Raw genomic sequence first — 22,955 nt, forward strand, 5'->3', positions numbered from 1 at the left:
CTTGTTTGCATTTTTTTTTTTTTTTCCTTTGACTCGTGTTGCAAGAGCTGGATTGTTCCCTAGGAGTTACACCCTAGGCAGACATTCTGCTTACTTTTATGGCCCCTAACCAAGGGAAAAAAGGCAAAGTGGAAGTTACAGCTTCAGGCTGAGACAAGTGGACAAACTTTAATTGCACATCACAGAACATATCCTGCCCCTACAATCTGTATCGTCTAACAACCTGCTGCATCTCAAAAGACCAACATCTGCATCTACTTTCATCAGCGTTTAAATCCCAAACTGAGGAGGGGAAGGTGCACCAACTACTTAAAGTAACTATGTCTAATAGCCTTTAATACAGACATTTTCAATAATTACAGCTAATTTCACATTTCACCTTCAACCCCCCAGGGTATATTTTCCACCTCCTATGAACTATGCTGAAATAAACTTTACTTTTTCTTTTAGACTTATTTAGCATTTCTAGTTCTGTCTGACTTTATTGAGTTTATTGGTTTTCAGTATAATTTTTTTTTTGTTGTTTTGTTTTGTTTTAAGAATCCACAGTAGAAAAGCAAACAAAATGAAGTCTACATTGCAAACCAAAAAAAAAAAAAAAAGCCATTGAGTGGGAAACTTGCTCAGACTGATCTGACAGGGGTTAAGATGTGATGCAGCTGGACTGCAATTAATCTTGCTCAAGCATACACACAATCATGTAAGTAAATGAATGTAAACATTGTGTGTAGCGATAATGGCTTATTCCTTTATCAATACACAAGCTTCTTTTTCAGCGTTTAATATAATTTCCGACTGTCCACAGTTTCACAAAAGCTTACACATTTCAGAGATGCTGCAAATAACGTACATAATGACAACTGACTTTACGTACTCCACAGAAAAATAAATGATAGTTTTCATTATCACATCACTCAAGTAACATTTCACACTTATGTGTACACATTTGTCAAAATCATCACACGTTTTTTTTTTCAGTACTTGCTTACCTGCAAATCTGTCTTCTATTAATTAAAAGCTTTGTCATATATTGCATCTCTGTACGTGCCAGCATCAGGAAAAAAAAAAAAAAGAATGTTTCCTCCATTAGAAACAATGCTATCAATATGTAAATTATTTTTTTTAAGTAAAATATTTGCATCTCCTTTCCTCCTCCGGGCTTTTGAACTTCCAAGGTCAACAAGGACAAACAATACCACTAGTGTCTCTTTGCAAAAAAGCTGGGTTTGCTGTCTGCAAGCAATGGTATCATTTCCATAGCAACCTCCTAACTATTAATTTTCAATTAAAGCAGACACAAAGCGGACAGCCTCAGGCTGGCAGACAGTGTCAAGAGCCCATCTCTGTAGGCAACAGTTTCACAGAGCTATCAAGCGAATAGGTACCTCTTCCACAAAGCTATATCACAAGAACGTCAAGTTTGGATGTTTAAATTGACGTTAACCTTCATTCTGGGCCTAAATCATTCCAACTGTATTTGTCTGACATTCATTTTCAGGGATAAAAAAACAGGTGCATATATTTCACATATTTGTAGGAGGTATAAGCATTTAAAGATTGACCTGCTGGTCTTTAAAAAAAAAAAGACAGAAAGAGAAGTATACTATCTGAAATATGTACAAAATATAAAAAACATTTTCACGTTAAAAAAAGAAACTTTACTACTACACACAGAATGCAAATACTCAAACACCAGGTGTATTTATATATTTTTAGTAGCTTCACATAAATGCAGTAACCGCACAAACAAAACTCACAGAGCAGTCACTCCCTGTACAGTCTTATTTGTTCTTTTCACCAATGTGGTAAGCAGAGATTTCAATGAAAGGCAGTGCTATGTTGAGGTATGTCCTCTTTCCTTCAACAGCATCTCCTGTACCTCTTCTAAGCCAACATATTGCACTCTGGCTTCCTGACATATTTCTTACACCACAGCACGTAGAAACACCCTCTGGCTTTGACAGGTTACTGTACCACTGTATACACAGTCTCGACAATGTTACCTTTCACGCTGATAAATTATACTACCTAGAATTATTACAACCCTTTATAAACGCTGTGCCAAATAAACATGACCCAAACATCTGCCAAACAAATACAAACAACGCCAAACATGTTGATAACATGATAGAAGAGCAAAATCAGCAAGTTGTCTCTTTGCCGTGATAGAGTGTTAATTTGCTTCAGGTGAGAAAGTTATGCTTGACATGTTTATGGTTGCTGTAAATCACTTAGATGTCTAGTCAAGGGAAATTCCTCAAGCTTACTTTTCCTCCTTCCATAATTATGCAAGTATTTTTTTCCTCCTGGCTTTTCTAGCAATGAACAGAAATGCCTTCTAAAGATCTTCAGCAAGATAAACCAATTTGTCAATAAATCTAGACATATTTGCACACCCAGGATACATGATATTTACCAATCAACACAGCACTGTCATACGGGAAACAAGATAGTAAATCATCCAATTTGTTTTAGTATTTTATGTCACACGAGTAACTAATAGAAAAATAAATGAGGTGGATAACTCCTGGCAATACTTTCATAAATGCACAATGTAAATTATCCCCCCCTCAAAAGATATACCTAAGATAAGTAGGGTGTAAAGGAGGAATCCAAATGTGGTACAGAACATCAACACAGTCTATAGTTTAAAAAAGACACCAGGACCACAAGACAAGAATCAAATTGATTTTTAAACCAACCATTCTATGGCTCTGCAGGCCCCACGCTTACAATGCACCATCACTATAACAGGAGACCCTATACTGCTATTAAAACTTGCATGCATTTATGACTGTGTGCCATGCTGCCTGAGAGTTTCTACACTTACAGGCTCATTTATAACAGAGGGCAGATATTGCTATACTCTGCTTCCCTATGCGCACCATGGCCCACCCAATCATAAAATTTAGGTCACAGAGTGGAGCCAGCGCAGCCCCATGAAATCGTCTCTGCTTAAGAGAGTAGATAAAGCTCCATGACTAGAGGAGAGTTGGTCATGAGAATTTCACAGGTCACATGACTAGGGTCTCCTCCTAGCTTTTTTTTCCCACCTTTCTTCATTTTTAATGCACACTGCTTCTGAGGCCTAAAAAACTACATTGCTTTTTCTTCTTTTATATCAAATAGGTGGGGCCATACTGCTGTTTTATAAATGTACTGTTTAGTATACCTGCATGCGGCGTGTAAATGCAACCACTAAAGAAAAAGAAACTGTTTCTATTGCTTACTGAATGTCCACATTCTGGAAATGCAGTTAAAGGCCAAGCTCACCTTTACAAAAAAAACAAAAAAAAAAAACAATGTACATGCAATTTGCAGAAAAAAGAAAAAAGGTAATTTATTATTTATTATTAAATGAGCCTGCAAAGCATTGCAACTGCAATCAGTGAATTGTGGGTGCAAAGCCAGGCTCCTGCTGACTTTTCGAACGGTACAGGTTTTCAGTTAGAAAGCTGGAGGAAGTAGCTACGAATAAGCATCCATTTATGTGAAACATGTTAACTACTGCTCTTTGTGTTGTCCCCACAGAGGTGACTGTATGTTGGATTTTTAAAGTTTAACAATAAAGATGCCTTTTTTCGGAGTGCGGCAGTCCAGGATCTTTTCATCTCTGGAGGAAGTAGCAATGGACTAAGTGTGGTGATCACTTCACGTGTGTTCCATTGACAACTTAAACTGCTGTGGTGATGGATAGGGTGTGTAGTTCATTCATTTACAAAGCATTGAGAATGCATGACACCAATGTGCAGCTGGATCCCCACACACGCACATACAGTTCAAAAGCAGTACCCGTGCACACTGTCATAGGGGACAGCCAATTTCCACCATGTTGCAGTCTAAATATGGGTGTAACATGGTCCAAAAGGTAAAGTTAAGGTACAGTTTATCTAAAGGCCATTTTTCCATTTTGGATAGTGTGGGGAATATTTAAAAACGCAAGTCAGTTTTTTTTTTTTTTTTTTGCCAGCTGTCTTATGGTTCTCATTCTGTAGACACAACAGGAAGTAAGAGGAAATAGCTCCAAAGTGAGGGAAATGCCCTCAAAGGCAGCTGATACTGGAGTAAGTATCCCCATTTAAAGATTTACCTCTCTTCCCATTTTGGTAGCAACTAAAAATTTTGAATTTTCCACATTCAAGCAAGAGGCTTGTTTGCAACCTGCAGCTTCCAAAAGAACTGAGATCCTGCCTATAAAGTCAGGATTGGTGGCTGAAAACTCCTCTACAGATGTGTGCCAAGAGGAAGGCAGAGAATCAAACTGGGGGTAGTGGTCAGAACAAAAAGTACTAGAGCCCTTCAGATAGAAACTATCACCCCCACATACACCCCACCCCCGAGCCACTATCAGAGTCTGAACCGGCAAGGCCCTCTGATCCCTTGCCCCTGTGTCTATGATCTCCAGGCACTAGGCGTCCCCACGGGGATACTCAGGACCTTCACTGCTCCTGAGAAGGAAGGGTGCTCCAGTCCAGGCACTGTAGGTAGCTGGAACCCAGAAAACCTCCAAGGACTACTGTGCTGTACTGTTAGAGCCATGTTTCCAACTGGAGGGCATGCGGCAAGAGGAAGAAAATGGCATGGATACGCACAGTAGGACCAAGGCTGCTCTGGCGCAATGGGGGCCCATGCAGCACATTTGCAACTGAAGGAGGCTGAAAATGGTGCCAAATTTAAACACTGCTCCATGGTTGTGCCTGCAACAGGCAATCACGGGATCAAAGTGCCACCACGCTGAGGGCCAGGGATGAGCATAATTAATTGGAGCAGGATGGTAGGGACAAGTTCCATCCTGGCTTTGCCCTCCACAATGGGCATATCTGCTGAAAAGTCTCCAGGGACAGGGCTCCACTGCTGATGGACCACAGCCCTGGACCTGTACAGCACTCTGCAGCTAACTCCGCACTCCAAGGTGAGCACCACACAGGATAAAATGCAACATTACAGGCGGCCCAACATTATATTTCAGGTGGAAGCCAACTCAGCGTCTTCTCCCAGATGGGATCCAGTCTCCTGAGGCTCAGCTGAGGGGTGAACCAATCCAGAAAGCTGTAAAGAGGGAGCCACAGTGACTATGGAACAGCTAGGAAGCTTGATAGAAGAGTCATGAGAGAAAAAGAAAAAACAAATGTAAAATAGGTAAGCCTCTGTCAGTAGAGAGAAGACATCCACAAGCAAAAAATGAGCCTGCAATGGGTTATATGGGGTTGTCTCTGAAGCTTTTTTTGCCAGTGTCCAAACACCTAAAGAGAGCTGCATAGAACCCATGATTAAAACTAAGACCCCATGTCCTCTACTGTACAATTAAAAAAACAAATTTTGGCTTTAGAGAATTATTAACCATTCTGTACCCTAGTTATAATTTACTTATACTGAATAGTCACCCATCAGGGTTCTGCAATCATCTGAGTTCCCCTAGTTACTAAGAACATAGCAACGAGCAGAAACCCACGCATGTGCAAAATTTAGGTACGTGAATAGGGTAAAAGAAAAGAGCAGTGTTGCACAGTATCTCAGTAGTACCTGCATGATTCTTTGAAGGCCAAATATAGCTGCAAACACAATAAACCTTTATTGCTATGACATTGCTACATGGAAAATAGACAGAATGTGTTTCCTATCTTAACTCTACATCAGGGGTAGGCAACCTTTTGAGCAGAGTGTGCCAAAAATATTTTTCGAAGAATCTGAGCTACATAAAATAAAATGTCAACTTCACACTCTCAATCACGAAAAATAAATTTTATAACGTCATTTCTGAAAACAACTTGAATAATAGTAATATATACTGCGAGGTAAGTCTGGTAAAGTTGAAATGAATATGCCCAATTCCTGCCCCTTCACACCTCAGATCAGTCCAAATTCCTGTCCATTTACATCAGTCTCAATTCCTGCCCCTTCACACCTCAGATCAGCCCAAATTCCTGCCCCTTCACACCTCATATCAGTCCCAATTCCTGCCCCTTTACACCTCAAACCAGTCCCAATTCCTGCCCCTTCACACCTCAGATCAATTCCAATTCCTGCCCCTTCACACCTCAGATCAGCCCCAATTCCTGCCCCTTGACATCTCAGATCAGTACCAATTCCTGCACCTTCACACCTCACATCAGTGCCAATTCCTGCCCCTTCACACCTCAGATCAGCCCCAATTCCTGCCCCTTCACACCTCAGATCAGCCCCAATTCCTGCCCCTTGATATCCCCCAATTCCTGCCCCTTCACACCCCAGATCAGCCCCAATTCCCGCCCCTTCACACCTCAGATCAGCCCCAATTCCTGCCCCTTGACATCTCAGATCAGTCCCAATTCCTGGCCCTTCACACCTCAGATCAGTCCCAATTCCTGCACCTTCACACCTCAGATCAGTCCAAATTCCTGCCCCTTCACACCTCAGATCAGCCCCAATTCCTGCCCCTTCACACCTCAGATCAGCCCCAATTCCTGCCCCTTGACATCCCCCAATTCCTGCCCCTTTACACCTCAGATCAGCCCCAATTCCTGCCCCTTGACATCTCAGATCAGTCCCAATTCCTGGCCCTTCACACCTCAGATCAGTCCCAATTCCTGAACCTTCATACCTCACATCAGTTCCAATTCCTGCCCCTTCACACCTCACATCAGTCCCAATTCCTGCCCCTTCACACCTTAGATCAGCCCCAATTCCTGCCCCTTGACATCTCAGACCAGTCCCAATTCCTGCACCTTCCCACCTCAGATTAGTCCCAATTCCTGCCCCATCAGACCTCAGATCAATCCCAATTCCTGCACCTTTACACCTCAGATCAGCCCCAATTCCTTCCCCTACACACCTCAGATCAGCCCCAATTCCTGCCCCTTCACACCTTAGATCAGCCCCAATTCCTGCCCCTTGACATCTCAGACCAGTCCCAATTCCTGCACCTTCCCACCTCAGATTAGTCCCAATTCCTGCCCCTTCAGACCTCAGAGCAATCCCAATTCCTGCCCATTCACACCTCAGATCAGCCCCAATTCCTTCCCCTACACACCTCAGATCAGCCCCAATTCCTGCCCCTTCACACCTCAGATCAGTCCAAATTCCTGCCCCTTCACACCTCAGATCAGCCCCAATTCCTGCCCCTTCACACCTCAGATCAGCCCAATTCCTGCCCCTTCACACCTCAGATCAGCCCCAATTCCTGCCCCTTCACACCTCAGATCAGCCCCAATTCCTGCCCCTTGATATCCCCCAATTCCTGCCCCTTCACACCCCAGATCAGCCCCAATTCCCGCCCCTTCACACCTCAGATCAGCCCCAATTCCTGCCCCTTGACATCTCAGATCAGTCCCAATTCCTGGCCCTTCACACCTCAGATCAGTCCCAATTCCTGCACCTTCACACCTCAGATCAGTCCAAATTCCTGCCCCTTCACACCTCAGATCAGCCCCAATTGCTGCCCCTTCACACCTCAGATCAGCCCCAATTCCTGCCCCTTAACATCCCCCAATTCCTGCCCCTTTACACCTCAGATCAGCCCCAATTCCTGCCCCTTGACATCTCAGATCAGTCCCAATTCCTGGCCCTTCACACCTCAGATCAGTCCCAATTCCTGAACCTTCATACCTCACATCAGTTCCAATTCCTGCCCCTTCACACCTCACATCAGTACCAATTCCTGCACCTTCACACCTCACATCAGTGCCAATTCCTGCCCCTTGACATCTCAGATCAGTCCCAATTCCTGGACCTTCACACCTCAGATCAGTCCAAATTCCTGCCCCTTCACACCTCAGATCAGCCCCAATTCCTGCCCCTTCACACCTCAGATCAGCCCCAATTCCTGCCCCTTGATATCCCCCAATTCCTGCCCCTTCACACCCCAGATCAGCCCCAATTCCCGCCCCTTCACACCTCAGATCAGCCCCAATTCCTGCCCCTTGACATCTCAGATCAGTCCCAATTCCTGGCCCTTCACACCTCAGATCAGTCCCAATTCCTGCACCTTCACACCTCAGATCAGTCCAAATTCCTGCCCCTTCACACCTCAGATCAGCCCCAATTCCTGCCCCTTCACACCTCAGATCAGCCCCAATTCCTGCCCCTTGACATCCCCCAATTCCTGCCCCTTTACACCTCAGATCAGCCCCAATTCCTGCCCCTTGACATCTCAGATCAGTCCCAATTCCTGGCCCTTCACACCTCAGATCAGTCCCAATTCCTGAACCTTCATACCTCACATCAGTTCCAATTCCTGCCCCTTCACACCTCACATCAGTCCCAATTCCTGCCCCTTCACACCTTAGATCAGCCCCAATTCCTGCCCCTTGACATCTCAGACCAGTCCCAATTCCTGCACCTTCCCACCTCAGATTAGTCCCAATTCCTGCCCCATCAGACCTCAGATCAATCCCAATTCCTGCACCTTTACACCTCAGATCAGTCCCAGTTCCTGCCCCTTCAGACCTCAGATCAATCCCAATTCCTGCACCTTTACACCTCAGATCAATCCCAATTCCTGCCCATTCACACCTCAGATCAGCCCCAATTCCTTCCCCTACACACCTCAGATCAGCCCCAATTCCTGCCCCTTCACACCTCAGATCAGTCCAAATTCCTGCCCCTTCACACCTCAGATCAGCCCCAATTCCTGCCCCTTCACACCTCAGATCAGCCCAATTCCTGCCCCTTCACACCTCAGATCAGCCCCAATTCCTGCCCCTTCACACCTCAGATCAGCCCCAATTCCTGCCCCTTCACACCTCAGATCAGCCCCAATTCCTGCCCCTTGACATCTCAGATCAGTCCCAATTCCTGGCCCTTCACACCTCAGATCAGTCCCAATTCCTGCACCTTCACACCTCACATCAGTCCCAATTCCTGCCCCTTCACACCTCAGATCAGTCCCAATTCCTGTCCATTCACACAAGTCCCAATTCCTGTCCCTTCACACCTCAGATTAGTCCCAATTCCTGCCCAATCAGACCTCAGATCAATTCCAATTCCTGCACTTTCACACCTCACATCAGTCCCAATTCCTGCCCCTTCACACCTCAGATCAATCCCAATTCCTGCACCTTCACACCTCACATCAGTTCCAATTCCTGCCCCTTCACACCTCACATCAGTCCCAATTCCTGCCCCTTCACACCTTAGATCAGCCCCAATTCCTGCCACTTCACATCTCAGATCAGTCCCAATTCCTGCACCTTCACACCTCAGATCAGTCCCAATTCCTGCACCTTCACACCAATCCCAATTCCTGTCCCTTCACACCTCAGATTAGTCCCAATTCCTGCCCCATCAGACCTCAGATCAATCCCAATTCCTGCACCTTTACACCTCAGATCAGTCCCAATTTCTGCCCCTTCAGCCCTCAGATCAGTCCCAATTCCTGACCCCTCACACCTCATATCAGTCCCAATTCCTGCCCCTTTACACCTCAAACCAGTCCCAATTCCTGCCCCTTCACACCTCAGATCAATTCCAATTCCTGCACCTTTACACCTCAGATCAGTCCCAATTCCTGCACCTTCAACCCTCAGATCAGACCCAATTCCTGCACCAAATAAGTGCTGTAAATGACTGGCTTTTTTGAGTACTGTACTGCAAAGCCAGATATACATTACTCACAAAACCAGTCATAAAGCATTACTTATAATGCCAGATATAAAGGGGTAGTCACAAAGCCAGTTTTTAAGCATTGCTCTGAAAGCCAGATATAATGCATTACTCACAGAGCCAGATTTGAAGGAGTATTGCTTTATGAGAAATACTTTATATCTGGCTTTGCAGTACTTACAAACCAGTTATAAAGCATTCCTCACAAATCCAGTTATAATACCTTACTCACAAAGGCAAAGGCATATATAAAGCATTTCTCACAAAGCCAGATATAATAATGTACTCACAAAGCCAGATATAAAGCATTTCTCACAAAGCCAGATATAATACCGTGCTCACAAAGCCAGTTATAATACCATACTAACAAAGCCATATATAAAGCATTTCTCACAAAGCCAGATATAATGTATTTCTCACAATGCCATATATAACGCATTACTCACAGAGCCAGATATAAAGGAGTATTCCTTTATATCTGGCTTTGTGAGAAATACGGTACTTTATATCTGGCTTTGTGAGAATACATTATATCTGGTGTACTCACAAAGCCAGATATCATGTATTTCTCACAGAGCCAGATATAAAGGAGTATTGCTTTATGAAAAATACTTATTATCTAGCTTTGTGATTACGGTATTATATTTGGCTTTGTGAGAAAAACTTTATATCTGGCTTTGCAGTACTTACAAAGCTAGTTATAAAGTATTACTCAAAAAGCCAATTATAATACTGTACTCAGAAAGCCAGATATAACACATTACTCACAAAGCCAGATATAAAGTATTTCTCACAAAGCCAGATATAATGCATTACTCACAGAGCCAGATATAAGGGAGTATTGGTTTATATCTGTTTTTGCTGTACTTACAAAGCCAGTTATAAAGCATTGCTCACAAAGCCGGCTATAAGGCAGTATTCCTTTATAACTGGCTTTGTGAAAAATACTTTATAGCTGGCTTTGTAAGTATTACTTTTAATAGTACCTACAAGTCAAGTCCACAGTCAACATGGTCTCCCCTTAAGCTTGAGCCAGTTGTGTGGCTGCTTAGGGAGAGAAGGGACAGAGACAGCAGATGCACACTGATCAAAAAAAGCCTGGGCATGAGCTGGCTGAATACAACACTGCTGCTGCCAAGGGGAAGAAAAAAAAATGCATGATTACCAAAGGTCTGCCTTGAGGCGTCCTGCCCTCTGACTCACCCACTGCACAGATAGTGAACCCGATGCCAGCTGGAAGAGAGGTGGGCAGAAAGATAAGTGGGTGGGAACCAGTCTACACAGATGAAGTGCTCAGCCAATGCCAGCTGGAAGAGAGGTGGGCGGGGAGATAAGTGGGTGGGAACCAGTCTACACAGATAGTGAAGTGCTCAGCCGATGCCACCGGGAAGAGAGGTGGGCGGGAACCATGGTTGAGACAAAGGATCTTCCATTCTATTACTAGTGTAGGACCCACTAATTCGGGGTACTTTGTCGCAGTAAGTGGGCTTAGCACTATATGACCATATAGTGTGACCAAACCCCCGTGTTTTTTGAATATGTTCAGGTGTTCAGGTGTTTTTAACTAGCCCTGCAGGAAATGTCATTCTTGTATGTGTGCGCTGTAAAATATTTTGTACTGTTTGTAGGTCTTATAGCAGCACCATCTTGAATTTAAATGCATTGTATGGTGTGCCCCCCAAATATGTTCTTGTGGGCGGGAACCAGACGCACAGCTTTTCCTTCATGCAGCCGCAGCACCTGGCCGGCATTCATGTTTGGGAGGAGGGTTCCCCAGGATTGGCCTCACTTGCCACCTGAAGTGCAGCCATGTGCCATGTCTGGCACGAGTGCTGGGGGTTGCCGACCCCTGCTCTACATTTTCTGGCAGAGGACCGCAAAGGCAAGCCTCATTTCTCTGATGTCAGGTTTACTTTAATAAAACAAGCCATGAAAGTAAAAAACAAAAAGTTAACTTTCACAGCATGCTTAACAAAATCCATATTTTCAAAGTATATAATGTTATTTAAAAAAACTGTGCACAAAAAGAGAACCATTTATATTTGAAATAGAATGTATGGTCTCTACAAGTGCTCAACATTTCAGAAACAGGCAGTTATCAGATCTTTCTCAGTAATCTATGAAAGATCTAAGGAAATGGCAAGGTTTACCTTCAGAAAACTTACAGAAACCCCTAAAATGACCAGTGTGTAAAGGCTAAGTTCACCTTTAAGAGCATGTTACACCCATAATTTAGGATGTAACATGCTCCTATACACCCACCTCCTGCCACTAGCACTCCCCACTCTGTGACAGTGGGTGGGGGATCTTCTCCCCATACACGCTGTCACAATTTGAAAACAGCATGGCTGTGCGGGGCCCCACCCACACAGCCATGTCATTCATTCACAGTTTCCTGTGAATGAATGAACTACATGTACCAACAAGTACCATTGGCCACTGTGCCAGACAGCTTGTAGTTCTCAATGAAGCAAGGGGGCTGGTGAGTGCTCCCGTAGTTCGATTGTTACTGTAGTTCTAGTAATAATTGTACCTCCCGCCTACTGAAAGTGGGACTTTCCAAAGCGTCCACGGGAAACATTAAAAGGCAGATGTCTACACCAACATGCCCTTCTAATGCCCGACTGACAGCGATCATGTGAGAAACTTTTCTCATTCATGAATGCAGAATCTTGAAAAAATCAGACAGAACTATGATCTGTTGTAAAAATCTCTGTACCCTTCAAAAACAATTAAAACTCTGGCAATAGAGTCTGTTTAATAGAACTGGCCCATATAAAACATAGATTTTATTTAATCATTACTTTTATTGTATACAAGCGTAATTACCAAATACTAGCTCAATAATTTCTTCCTACACAACAGGTATAGGTGTAGCGCTTACCCTCAAATGAGTTGCTGTTTCCTTTGGTTCCCTGTTCCCAGTGCCTACAACTCTTAGCAGCACCACGCTTTCCAACACACGCAGGCTGAGGAGTGAATATTTTGTTTGGGAGATTGACCTAATTAAGGCAAAATTAATAGCAGCAACAATGGTACAAAAAGTACAGGGATATAAGTAATCAATGCAGCAGAAAGTTATGCACAACATCCTAAATTGTGGAGCAGACCTAAGGCCCTAATATTTCTAGCATAAAAAAGGCCCTAAATAATAAAAATTACTCTCCAAAGTCTGACAAGGGTAATGTCTCACCCTACCCCACTAACCAGAGGTCTTTTAATTGACGTTGGCCAGCACTGGAACAGGGTTGGAGTTCACACCTTCTCACCCTCACGCATAGTCACTCCATGGGGGTTATTGCAAGGAAAATAAAAAAACAGCAGTTTTGCTTGCACATGAGTGGATGATAAAATCAGCAGAGCTTCCCCTCAGATCTACAGCGATCTACAGTGGATTTCCCTTTAGTAAATCAACCCCCAAGACTGTTAGGCCCCTTCCACACTGGGGCGGTAGGGGGCGTCGGCGGTAAAACAGTGCTATTTGTAGCGCTGTTTTACCGCGGTATTGGGCCGCTAGCGGTGCGGTTTTAACCCCCCGCTGGCGGCCGAAAAAGGGTTAAAACCCCTCGTATAGCGCGGCTTTAGCCAGGGTATTACCACGGTATAGCCGCGCTGTCCCATTGATTTCAATGGGCAGAAGCGGTTTAGGAGCGGTGAATACACCGCTCCTTCACCGCTCCAAAGATGCGGCTCGCAGGAGATTTTTTCTTCTCCTGCCAGCACACCGCTTTAGTGTGAAAGCCCTTGGGCTTTCACACTGAACAAACAGCGGAGGCTGTTTAGGGTCGGTTTGCAGGCGCTATTTTTAGCACAATAACGCCTGCAAACCGCCCCAGTGTGAAAGGGGCCTTACAGTTAGTTATCTCAGCAGCACTGTAAACTGAAGCTCCTCCCTAAAATCAGCAAACCTGGAACCATGGATCTGAAACTGCAGTCTGCACAGTACAAGTTACTTAGCTGGTAAGGTTGATTAGGCACTTGTCCATTCAGTGCAACGTGTTTACACCATTTCTATTATCCCTGTACATTGCACTCCCTAAGATGTGCATCTAAAAGTTTTTTTAACCATTTCAGCCCCGGAAGATTTGGCTGCTCAATGACCAGAGCCCTTTTTAGAATTTGCCACTGCGATGCTTTAACTGGTATTTGCGCAGCCATGCAATGCTGTACCCAAACAAAATGTGTGTCCTTTTTAAAAAAAATAATAGAGCTTTCTTTTGATGGTATTTGATTGCCTCTGCGATTTTTATTTTTTGCAATATAAACGGAAAAAGACCGAAAACTTTGAAAAAAAATGATATTTTCTAGTTTTTGTTATAAAAAAAAAAATCTAATAAACTCAATTTTAGTCATACATTTAGGCCAAAATGTATTCAGCCACATCTCTTTGGTAAAAAGAATGTCAATAAACGCATATTTATTGGTTTGCGCAAAAGTTAGTGTCTACAAACTAGGGTACATTTTCTGGAATTTACGCAGCTTTTAGTTTATGACTGCCTATGTCATTTCTTGAGGTGCTAAAATGGCAGGGCAATACAACCCCCCCCCCCCATGACCCCATTTTGCAAAGTAGACACCCCAATTGCTGAGAGGCATGTTGAGCCCATTGAATATTTATTTTTTTTGTCACAAGTGATTGAAAAATAACAAAAAAAAAAATTACACAAAGTTGTCACTAAATGATATATTGCTCACACATGTTATGGTTATATGTGGAATTACAAAAAATACATTCTGCTGCTTCTCGTGAATACGGGGATACCACATGTGTGAGACTTTTTGGGAGCCTAGGACCCTGAAAACCAATCACTGCCTTCAGGCTTTCTAAGGGCGTAAAATGGTGATTTCACTTCCTCATTACACATCACAGTTTCGGAGGCCATGAAATGCCCAGATAGCACAACCACCCCCCCCAAATTACCCCATTTTGGAAAACAGACACCCCAAGATAATTGCTGAGAGGCATGTTGAGTATTCTGCAGATCTTCCTTTTTGTCACAAAGTTTTGAAAATTAAAAAAAGAAAAAAAAAATGTTCTTTTCTTTCTTCATTTTCAAAAACAAATGAGAGCTGCAAAATACTCACCATGCCTCTTAGCAAATACATCGGGGTGTCTACTTTCCAAAATGGGGGGGGGGTCGTGCTATCTGGACATTTCAGGGCCTCTATAACTGTGATAGGTAGTGAGGAGTAAAATCACAATTTTACGGAATTGGAAAGCCTGAAGGACTCAACATGCCTATCAGCAAATAGCTTGGGGTGTCTACTTTCCTAAAAGGGGTCATTTGGGGGGTTTTGAACTGTCCTGGCATTTTATGCACAACATTAGAAGCTTATGTCACACATCACGCACTCTTCTAGCCACTTGAATTTTTTTTTTCGCTAGAAAATTACTTTGAACCCCCAAACATTATATGTTTTTTTTAAAGCAAATGTCCTACAGATTAAAATGGTGGGTGCTGCATTTTTTTTTTTTTCAAACAGTATTTGCACATCGATTTTTCAAACGCGATTTTTTTGGAAAAAAAACAAAAACACTTTTTTTCATTTTAATGCACTAAAACACACTTTTTTGCCCAAATGTTTGATGAAATAAAAATGATGATCTTATGCCAAGTACATGGACACCAAACACGACATGCTTTAAAATTGCGCACAAACATGCAGCGGCTACATACATTTTAAAATCCTTTACAGGTTATGACTTTAGATTTACAGAGGAAGTCTACTGCTAAAATGATTGCCCTCGATCTGACCTTCGTGGTGATACCTCACATGCATGGTGCAATTGCTGTTTACATATGACACCAGACTGACACTTGCCTTCGCCTTTGCGCGTGAGTAAGGGGGGCCAGGGGTGCTTTTTTTTTTTTTTTTTTTTTTTTTTTTTATTTATTTTTATTTTATTTTTAAACTGTTCCTTTATTTTCATTTTTTTTATCATTTTTATTGTTATATCAGGGAATGTAAATATTCCCTATGATAGCAATAGGTAGTGACAGGTACTCTTTTTTGAAAAAATTGGGGTCTATTAGACCCTAGATCTCTTCTCTGCCCTCAAAGCATCTGACCATACCAAGACTGGTGTGATAAAATGCTTTCCAAATCTCCCAATGGTGCTGTTTATATCCGGTGAAAAGTCATGAAATGCACGTAGCTTCCGGTTTCTTAGGCTTTAGAGATGATTGGAGCCATTCTGGTCTACGATCAGCTCTATGGTCAGCTGGCGGAACCAGCGGCTGCATTCTCGGGTTCCCTGTTGGGACAGGAGGGCCCGAGAAAACCATGGAAGACGTGGGGGTATTCCCTCCCACTGCTTTAAAAGCAGTCTAGAGGCTAATTAGCCGCTAGGATTGCTTTTACATAAAAGCCAACCGCTGGATGAAAAGAATCATGCCAAGATGATACCTAAACCTGCAGGCATCATTCTGGTATAACTACTCAAAGTCCAGCAACATACCAGTACGTTGCTGGCCCTTGTTGGGCATATATTGTAATTTTTTTTTTCATGCAGCCCGAGATTGATCAGTGGTTATGCCCAACATTAGATTACCGCCCTTCATCCACCCACTTCTAACGATTGGCATACATGCACCATTTTTTTTTTTTTACTGTGGTGGTGAAATCACCTCCTACAGCGCTGGAGTTGCTGATTTTCGTATCATGAGAGCAAACGCTGTTGCAATCAAGATAAATAAATCAGTGCTGCAGCTGAATGGCGTACCTGAAAAGCAAACAATGGTAACGATAAAACATTAACTAAAAAAAAAAAACTTGCATTTTTAATGCAATCTGTGTCTAAAAAATATATGCTGAAGCATGGGGGCAATCAGCCCCTAATGTTAGGAGCAAATCGCTCCTCCAGCCCTGACTCCATGCTTCAGCATATATGCTCTTTTTTTTTTACTTGTGGTGGTGAAATCACCTCCTACGGCACTGGAGTCACGGCTTTACATATTGTGGGAGCAAACGCTGTTGCTGTCAGAATAAATAAACCCATGCTGCAGCTGAATGGCTTACCTGCTAAGCAAATGATGGTTAACAATAAAACAAAGTAACATTACAGTATAGCAGTAAGACATACCATACCTGCAAAGCAAATACAATAAAACATAGTAAAAGTAAACCATTACAGTTCTAAAATACAGTAACAATAGAGAGCGAACAATAGAGCGGACAGTAGAGCGCGAACATAAGAGAGAGAGAGAAGAAAAATAAAACTATTTTTGGCTTTTTTATTTTTTAAGTGTGTTTTTTTGCACTTTTATATGAACTGCAAACGTTCCAGATTGGGGTCTCTCAAAATGTGATGGCCATCTCATCTTTCAAGACCCTGTGTAAGTGTGCCCTAGGACTGTGCAATGCTGTACCCTACGCTAATAACCCACGACTGTGTGGTAGGGTTTGAAACATTCACCAATGCAAAGACCAGGTTGGTCAGGACAGGAGGGACAATAAAAGTTGGTGTCGCGCCTATATCCGCATTTTCTGCAGACACAACATCTTCTTTGGGGATTTCTTTGGGTAGGGGTACCAGCGAGGACATACGGAAAATGCCTCTCATGCAGCCGGCTAACTGCATTTGGATTGGGAAGTTGGGCCACAGCACCGTCTGGAAATAGAAGGGCTGTGAAGATCTCTTCCTGGAATTTAAGGAAGGATCCAGTTTGGTAATGAAGCTTTGTATAGCACATAAGCATTCAGCAGAGCCAATTGGAATAAAGCCGCTGGGGTAAGCCCCTGCGATTAGATCGCACGGTGCCACATGCACCAATTCCATGATCAGACAAGTGACTAAAAAGTCGCACGCTTGTGTAAAAATTGTCCACATACAAGCGGTACCCCTTTCTGAATAAGGGTGACACCAAGTCCCACACAATCTTACCAGCACTCCCTATGTAGTCTGGGCAGTTCTCCAGCTCTATGTAACTATCTTTTCCCTCGTAAACCATAAAACTATATTTATATCCTGTTGCCCTGTCACAGAGCTTATACATCTTGACCCCATATCTGGCACGCTTGCTAGGAAGATAATGTCTGAAAGACAAGTGGCCAGAAAACTTAATCAGGGACTCATCAATGCAGACAACTTGATCGGGAGTAAACAAGGGTGCAAACTGCTGATTGAAGTGGTTTACGCGGGGGGCCGAATTTTGTAGAGCCGATCATATTCAGGGTCACCCCGAGGAAGACAGAGTTCATTGTCATTGAAATGCATGAACCGCATGATCCACTCGTATTGTGTCCTGGTCATGGAGGCAGAGAACACGGGCATATGGTGAATTGGGTCAGTGGACCAATATGACCGCAACTCACTTTTTTTAGTTATGCCCATGAGGAGGGATAGGCCCAGGAAAATCTAAAATTCGGAGACCGTAATAGGTTTCCAATCTCTGGCAAGGGTCAACTGGGGATTAGCGGCGATGAGTTGACCAGCATACAAATTTCTTTGGTCCACAATAGATCCATAGAGATCTTCCATGAAAAACCGCAAATAAAAATCAAGTGACGTAAAATCAACTGTTTCCACCTGAATTCCGGGTTGGTCAGTGAATGGGGAAGTACGAGTGCTGCAAAAGTGGTGGGCTCCCAATTCGAATTGGCAAACGCAGCAGGAAGGGCACTATGGGCTTGGCGGGCCTGTCTTTGTCTTCTCAGTCACTGTGGGACACTAGTTGTGCTAGCCACCTCACCAGCTTGAATTGCACTTATGGGACTTGCCACGTCACCAGGTGTTACATGCAGTGCGGAATGTAAAACCAGAATGTACTAGGCCGCTGGTTTTTGCCAGTTCACCAGAAGGATGAACAGCACTAGCACTTGCTCTCTGCTCCATACGAGAGCCCCGCAGTTCTTGCACCTCAACAACATCAGAGGAATGGGGTCGGGAAAGCCTGACCTTGGCAGGGACCACTACTCCATCCTCAGAGCTATCTGTCAGGGTGCCGCTGCTGTCTACAGGTTCGAATTCTGAGCCTGAATCTGACAGATTGGCGATTTCCTCTTTACTCTCATCTGTCATGCTCAGAAACGTGTAGGCCGCTTCACTAGTGCACCTTTGATTGGACATTTTGGCCTCTAAATTTACTGGTACAACTAGTAAGACTCACGGGAAAAAAGAGCACCTGACTGTCAGCAACTGCTCCAAACGCTACCAAAAAAACTGTTAGCATTTGCAGGGATCAGGCCAGACTCTGCAAACGCTGCAGTTATGTGTTTAGTGTTTTGTAAGTGACAGTGATCGATTGATACTGCACTTGGGTGGGGTGGGGTGGGCTGGGCGGAGGGGCTAAATGCAGGTGCTAGCAGGTATCTGGGCTGATCCTGCTACCGCTGAGTTTTTGGGAACCCTAAACTAAACTTGATCAAAGATATCGATGCTACTGGCACTAATCTGACACTGCCCGGGGCAACACAGACCCTGATGCTAAAACCTAAATTATATCAACCGCCAGGAGATCAGGGGGTTAAACCTTTTATTAGATAATGTACAGTGGGTGCCCTGCGCTACAAAAAAAAACTAAATAACCAGCGTCACCCGTGACACTAATACGGTGATCACTGGTGACAGGGGGTGATCAAGGTGTTAAACCTGTATTAAGGGGGGTTCCTAGACTGGGCCTACTACTAAGTACCCTAACGCTGATTAGTGTCACAAATGACACCAGTACAGTGATCAAAAAGAAATATGAACACTGCACTGGGTGACACAGTGACAGGGCGTGAAGGTGTTAACTGGGGGGGGGGGGCGCGATGGTGATGGGGGGGTGCCTACGTGTACTGTGTCAGTGTAGTGTTGGTGATACTCACATTTGGATGTCCTCTCCTCTCTCTGGAACAGAAGAGAATTACAGAGAGGGAGATGACATCACTTCCCCTGCCTGTGTTTACACTTACAGGCAGGGGAAGCATTTCATTAGTCAGAACCAATCAGCAGGACCAGGCCAGAAATGGTTGGCCTGGGCCTGGATACTGATCGGTTCTGAAACAAATCCGATCGTCACGGCCGCCTAGGGGGTGTGCACCCGATGTATGGCAACGTTGGTTCGCCCACCCGTGCCACTCTGCTGCAGTAAAACTGCGGCGGCTGGTCGGGAACCGGTTAATTATCCACACTCCTCGTTGACACAACAAACTATGGGAGGGAGTTCCACATCCTTACCACTCTAACAGGAAAGAACCCCATACACAGTTTAAGGTTTAACCGCTTCTCATCAAATGTCAATGAATGGCTACATGTCTTCTCAAGAGGTCTGAGACTGAATAATTTTTACTGTAGATATCTATACACTGCTATCATATCTCCCTTTAAACATCTCTTCTCCTGGTCGAGAAAGTTTAATATTTGCAGTTGTTCCTCATAACCAAGGTCCTCCAGTCCCCTTATTAGCTTTGTTGCATTGCTCTGGACTTTGTCCAGCTCCAACACATCCTGTGGACTGAGCCTATGATCCGCCAGGATCCCCAGATCCTTTTCCATCCTTGTTTCACCCCAAAAGGTTCCCCCAAGCAAGTAACATGCATTTATATTTTTAGCCCCCAAGTGCATCATTTTACATTTTTTAATACTAAACCTCATTAACCATGTAGTAGCCCATCCCTTTGAATTATCCTGGTCTTTCTGTAAAGTTGCTATATTCTGTTGTGAAGTTATTACCCTGCCTAGCTTTGTATCATCAGCAGAGTGTTGGGGTGCCCCACTTACAGCTCCAGACCATTCAGAAGATATGCCATTTATCACCACTCTCTGGACGCACTCCTGAAACCAGTTTTCTATTCAAATACATATACTATCGTCAAAGCCAACTGATCTAAATTTGTATATTAAGCGTTTATGGGGTACTATATCAAATGCTTTAGCAAGTCCAGATACTCCACATCCAGAGGCCTTCCTCTATCAAGATAACAGATCACTTCCTCATAGAATGGTAACCAGCTGGTCTGGCAAGAACTATCTTTCATAAATATATGCTGGTTACTACTAATAATACTATTTTCATCAACACATTCTTCAATATGGTCCCTTATAATAGTTTACATACTATTGCTGTTAGGCTGACCGATCTGAAGTTTCCAGGTATATATCTCATCCCTTTTTTAAGTATTGGGACTTTTCGACGGACTAGGTCCGGCGGACTTTTCAACGGACATTCCGACGGACTTTCGAATGAACGGACTTGTCTACACACGATCAACCAAAGTCTGACGGATTTGTACATGATGATGTACGACCGGACTAAAATAAGGAAGTTCATAGCCAGTAGCCAATAGCTGCCCTAGCGTCAGTTTTTGTCCGTCGGACTAGCATACAGACGAGCTGACTTTTTCGACCGGACTCGAGTCCGTCGGAAAGATTTGAAACATGTTTTATTTCTAGGACCGTTGGACTTTTGGGAAAAAAAAGTCCGCTGGAGCCCACACACGGTCGAATTGTCCAACGGAGTCCGGTCCGCCGGACCTAGTCCATCGAAAAGTCCGCTCATGTGTACGCGGCATAAGTTCTTTGAGTACTCAAGGGTATACTCCTTCTGTTCCTGGGGATTTATTCACATTCAGTTTTTCAAGTCTTTTCGGAATACTGGTTTCTGTTAGCTACAAGGGTACATTCTATGCTGTGGTACTAACAATACAGTCTTGTTTACTATACTCTTTTTTTTTTTTTTCCTTAGTAAAAACCAAGAAGAAGAATGTATTTAACACATTTGCCTTCTCCATATCATTTGTAATCCTATTCCCGACTATCCTTTATGGGATAATATGCTCTGACTTTACCTTCTTAATATCAACATGCTTGAAAAAAAAAATGTTTTGGGGTTTTCTTTTTACTCTCCGCCGCTATGTGTCTTGTGTCTATTTGCGCTGCCCTGACCATGCCCTTATGTTTCTTATTGCATTCTTTGTACTGTGTAAATGCTGACAGTGACCCCTCAGCCTTATATTTTTTAAAGGATAGTTTTTTCTCTTTAATGTGCCTTTTACGATAGAGTTTAGCCCAGGTTTAACGTTAGTTTTTGTATGCGTTGCCCATTCAAATACAATGGCTAATACCACTAACTAATATCTTCCTAAAACACTCCCATTTTTCCCTCATTGTTCTTTTTTTCTACAATATCATCCCATTTATTGTGAAGTATTGGCTCTTTTGTTTTTATCCTACCTTCATGTCTCCTTTTCCTAGGATTCACAATGTACAGTGGGGCAAAAAAAGTATTTAGTCAGCCACCAATTGTGCAAGTTCTCCCACTTAAAAAGATGAGAGAGGCCTGTAATTGTCATCATAGGTATACCTCAACTATGAGAGACAAAAACGTGGAAACAAATTCAGACAATCACATTGTCTGATTTTTTTAAAGAATTTATTTGGAAATTATGGTGGAAAATAAGTATTTGGTCACCTACAAACAAGCAATATTTCTGGCTCTCACAGACCTGTATCTTCTTCTTTAAGAGGCTCCTCTGTCCTCCACTCATTACCTGTATTAATGGCACCTGTTTGAACTTGTTATCAGTATAAAAGACACCTGTCCACAACCTCAAACAGTCACACTCCAAACTCCACTATGGTGAAGACCAAAGAGCTGTCGAAGGACTCCAGAAACAAAACTGTAGACCTGCACCAGGCTGGGAAGACTGAATCTGCCATAGGCAAGCAGCTTGGTGTGAAGAAATGAACTGTGGGAGCAATAATTAGAAAATGGAAGACATACAAGACCACTGATAATCTCCCTCGATCTGGGGCTCCATGCAAGATCTCACCCCATGGGGTCAAAATGATCACAAGAACGGTGAGCAAAAATCCCAGAACCACACGGGGGGACCTAGTGAATGACTTGCAGAGAGCTGGGACCAACGTAACAAAGGCTACCATCAGTAACACACTACGCCGCCAGGGACTCAGATCCTGCAGTGCCAGACGTGTCCCCCTGCTTAAGCCAGTACATGTCCGGGCCCATCTGAGGTTTGCTAGAGAGCATTTGGATGATCCAGAAGAGGATTGGGAAAATGTCATATGGTCAGATGAAACCAAAGTAGAACTGTCTGGTAGAAACACAACTCGTCATGTTTGGAGGAGAGAGAATGCTGAGTTGCAACCAAAGAACACCATACCTACTGTAAAGCATGGGGGTGGCAACATCACGCTTTGGGGCTGTTTCTCTGCAAAGGGAACAGGACGACTGATCCGTGTACATGAAAGAATGAATGGGGCCATGTATCGTAAGATTTTGAGTGCAAACCTCCTCCCATCAGCAAGGGCATTGAAGATGAAACGTGGCTGGGTCTTTCAGCATGACAATGATCCCAAACACACCGCCCGGGCAACGAAGGAGGGGCTTCGTAAGATGCATTTCGAGATCCTGGAGTGGCTTAACCAGTCT

General features: G+C 43.6%; 1 protein-coding gene across 4 annotated transcripts in view; it reads right to left on the reverse strand.

Moving 5' to 3' along the window:
• Window positions 1-22,955, reverse strand: part of FOXP2 (forkhead box P2) — a 437,363-nt gene that overhangs the window by 323,619 nt on the left and 90,789 nt on the right. The window contains exon 1 of one of the 4 annotated variants that reach the window (XM_073619862.1): window positions 990-1,365. The exons of the other annotated variants lie outside the window; for them this stretch is intronic. The gene's annotated coding sequence lies outside the window, so the exon portion shown is untranslated. Of the gene's footprint in view, window positions 1-989; window positions 1,366-22,955 lie in introns of those variants that run through there. 4 annotated transcript variants of the gene reach the window in all.

The sequence above is a fragment of the Aquarana catesbeiana genome, linkage group LG03 (assembly GCF_042186555.1).
Source record: "Aquarana catesbeiana isolate 2022-GZ linkage group LG03, ASM4218655v1, whole genome shotgun sequence".
Classification (NCBI taxonomy): domain Eukaryota; kingdom Metazoa; phylum Chordata; class Amphibia; order Anura; family Ranidae; genus Aquarana; species Aquarana catesbeiana.